Below are 4,016 nucleotides of genomic sequence, written 5' to 3'. Positions count from 1 at the left end.
AGGGAAAGAGACGGCCGTGTCCTTAATTTAGGTACCTTCCCCGTATTTGCCTGGAGGAGAAGTGGGAAACCACGGAAAACCATTTCGAGGATGGCTGAGTTGGTAATCGAGACCCGCCCTCCCCTCTACTCAGTTGACCTTCCGAGGCGGAGTGGACCCTGTTCTAATCATCGTACCACTTTCCAAAGTTCGTCGCATAGCCGGGAATTGAACCTGGGCCTCCGGGGTTGGCAGCTAATCAAGCTAACAACTACACCACAGAGGCGGACATTCTTCATCATCACCACGCTTTGAATTCTGGTCAGCGGGTGAGTTTTGGCCTTTTAAATTGTCATTATATTTCGTCTCATTTCGTACCGTTAGCGGCCAATTACCTACATGTTAGGCCCTTTAAGCAACAAACATCATCATCATCATCATCATCATCATCATCATCGTCATCTTCAGTTCTAACTCGGAAGTTTCACTTGGAGTTCTACATCAGTCCACCAAAAATTGCATCCCCGAAAATGTATTTTAACAGTTAAACAGTTAAATAATGAACACTGCAACAGAAACCTTACATTTTCTCTTTTCAATCTGCTTGCCATTCACATAAAACATTTGACCCCGACGTGATTCGAACACGCAACCTTCTGATCTGGAGTCAGACGCTCTACCGTTGCGCCACGGAGTCATACGGCAGCGATCGACCTGAATACACGATATAGATGTTGCAATAATGTGAGTTGGAGAGCTGAATGCATGCAAATGCAGTAGAGACAATACACGACACTGAGCGAGATATCGAGGGACAGCTATTGGAGCTCACTCTAGCGGATAGACCTGAACGGTACTGATTCTATCATAAGAGCATGTGTATTTTTGTGTGAAGTTTTTGGTGTTATTTATGCGTTTTCAGTGAGTTGACATAATTAAATAGTAGCGTGTGTCATTCCTTGATATCTCCTCTCAACATGAGGGGAAAGGTATGTGCTGTGTTTGGCTGCAGTAATTACGAAGTAGAGAAAAATGCGCGCTCGTTCTTCAGGTTCCCTCGTGACAAGAACATGTAAGTAATATTGTTTTTGCATATATATTCTTCCAGTGACAGAGATTTTTATAGTACTTCATAATCTTCTGACCTGCTCGACCCATGTTTTAACGGGCTTAAAATATAATACGCATGTTTTATTGTATAGTGCAGCAGTTAACCTTCAATACCGATGTGTTGTTGTAGGTGTGATCTGTGGGTTTTGAAATGTCACAGAAGCGATTTGGATAAAGTGTACAAGAAAGAAGGGACGTTACGCTTGTATAAGAATTATAAGATCTGTTCAGATCATTTCCAGGCCAGCGACTTTAAAAATCCTCGACTATACAGCCAAGGGTATGTTACATTTTTACTCTAATTGTACGTAAATATTCCTCAAAGCATCACAATCGACAACATTTTCAAACTTTTCTTTCTTTTATCCCTCTTCTCAGATTAAAGCCGAGATTTTATAGATTTTCTTTCTGTTAGTAGGCTTCATGTTAAGAGGAAAATTGTCCAGCTATTAAATGTTAATTCATTGCATCATATGTGTAAGGAATGTGCCGATATTTTTATTGACAAGTGTCTTAATGTGATGATACATTGTTTTTAAATGAGGAAAAAAGACAAATCCAACCGTAAGATTTCAGGCAGGTATGCTAAAGCTAAAAAAGTAATGCATAAATGAAAGATCAAGCCATTTCACAGCAGTCCATTTCACACCTTGTTTATATGTCTAATTTCAGTCTTTGAATAATAACCTTTTAAATAATTCTTCATTCATTTATCCAGAATTGCTTTAGCAACTTCGAAGTTAATATCTCAATACCACTGTCTTTCTAGACGCAATTTATTTATCCATTTCCGTATATACTTTTCCATTGATATTTGAATTTAGCGCGATTTGTTCACGTCAAGTCATTAGGAGCGCCACCGTCGAATTGTCTCCCATTTTAGCAAGGCGAAATCCGTAAGTGTCGTGTATTGTCTCTACTGTATTTGATGCATGATATATATATCAGGGTCAGCCAACTGCGTGTCCGGGTCCGGATTGGGGATTTTAACCTTCATTGGCAAATTCTAATGGCCCGGGGGCTGGGTGTTTGTGCTGTCCCCAACATCCCTGCAACTCACACACCACACACAACACTATCCTCCACCACAATAACTCGCAGTTACCTACACATGGCAGATGCCGCCCACCCTCTTCGGAGGATCTGCCTTACAAGGGCTGCACTCGGCTAGAAATAGCCACATGAAATAAGATAAGAAGCCAACTGCGTGTACGTGTGATGTCAGGTAACACGTCACACACTCTGCTCGGGCAGCGAAACGAAGTACTTAGTACTGTAACTGAGAAGTGAAGGCTAGAGGGGACAGGGGAAACACAACGTCATTCATAGGGGAAGGCCCATGGGCTGCAGGTACAATGCGGTGTGTGTAGTACATATTTCTCTCTACATATTTTATTGTAACGTAACTTTGTTATGAAGTAGCATAAGAGTTATAAAGCAACTTTATTTCTACATATACAAACTAAATATTTAGCTGTAGCATTCCTATCATTTTCAACAAATACATATAGGTCTTCCCATAAAGATAAAAAGATCGGAGGGGTAGGTAGTTTGTCGCACCGTGATGTACCCGGTTCATCCATATGTACTGTACCACTACCACCACCACTACGTATGGCACTGCCCGTGTTTACTACAAAGCGAGGCTGTCTCTTCGTATCACTCTACTACAGCGTCTCCCCACCTTTTGCGCTTATACATCACATGTGCCCTCCGACGTCACATGGGCTCTCTTACACCACACGCCAGCCAGTTGGCTGACCCTGATACATATGATGCAATAATAATTTTAAAAAAATATATCAGCATTGAATGATAATGTAAGGGGTCTACTGGAGGGAAATTTTGAAGAAGGTGATATATACAATATGTCCGCCTCTGTGGTGTAGTGGTTAGCGTGATTAGCTTCCACCCCCGGAGGTCCGGGTTCGATTCCCGGCTATGCCACGAAACTTGAAAAGTGGTACGAGGGCTAGAACGGGGTCCACTCAGCCTCGGGAGGTTAACTGAGTAGAGGTGGGTTCGATTCCCACCTCAGCCATCCTGGAAGTGGTTCTCCGTGGTTTCCCACTTCTTCTCCAGGCGAATGCCGGGATGGTACCTAACTTAAGGCCACGGCCCCTTTCCTTGCCTATCCCTTCCAATCTTCCCATCCCTCCACAAGGCCACTGTTCGGCATAGCAGGTGAGGCCGCCTATACTCCCCAGTTGTATCCTCCGACCAAGAGTCTGAAACTCCAGGACACTGCCCTTGAGGCGGTAGAGGTGGGATCCCTCGCTAAGTCCGAGGGAAAAACCGAACCTGGAGGGTAAACAGATGATGATGATGATGATGATATACAATATAACGAAATAATAGACTATATTACACCCGTCCATTGCCCGGGGATATAGAAGGTTCGTCGGTTCTTGTGATAAGCCTCAGCTAAAGTCAGTCGTGACGCATAATTCTCCACCCAGGGCATGGACATCCAACTACTGTTTATGCAGTTGGACTAGCATTTGACGCAAGACGTTCATGATTATGGTAATAATAGTATTCAATAACTTCGTATGGCTAAATATATCTCATTTAAATAAGGAAAACGAATGTTAGTTTCTTGGAAGGACCTTTTTCCAATTTAATGATATCAAAACCTAACTTAATACAATAATAATACATTGTATGATGATTGGATAATAGCTAGATAGACGAACGAAAATCTCTGTTGGCTAAATACTTAAAAAACATCATTATTTAAACCTTGATTGAAAATACTAACTTGATGGAAACGAATATGGAACTTGCTGAAGGCAAATCATCATTATTTATCATTAATTGTCCGCCCGCAATAAATAATAGGATCGAATAAAATTTCATTCAAATTTTTTTTTTTAAACTACACTTGCTTTTATCTTCACTTATCCAAGATTTCATTCCAAAGTACC

At 41.6% G+C, this 4,016-nt stretch overlaps 1 non-coding gene across 1 annotated transcript; it reads right to left on the bottom strand.

Annotated features, from left to right (window-relative positions):
• Positions 1-604: 604 nt before the first annotated feature.
• Positions 605-676, bottom strand: TRNAW-CCA (transfer RNA tryptophan (anticodon CCA)). Its single transcript has one exon. It is a non-coding gene; the product is annotated as a tRNA-Trp (tRNA).
• Positions 677-4,016: the final 3,340 nt, after the last annotated feature.

The sequence above is a fragment of the Anabrus simplex genome, chromosome 6 (assembly GCF_040414725.1).
Source record: "Anabrus simplex isolate iqAnaSimp1 chromosome 6, ASM4041472v1, whole genome shotgun sequence".
Taxonomy (NCBI): domain Eukaryota; kingdom Metazoa; phylum Arthropoda; class Insecta; order Orthoptera; family Tettigoniidae; genus Anabrus; species Anabrus simplex.
Note: the sequence above shows the minus strand (reverse complement) of the source record. Positions and strands in the feature narration are given on the sequence as shown.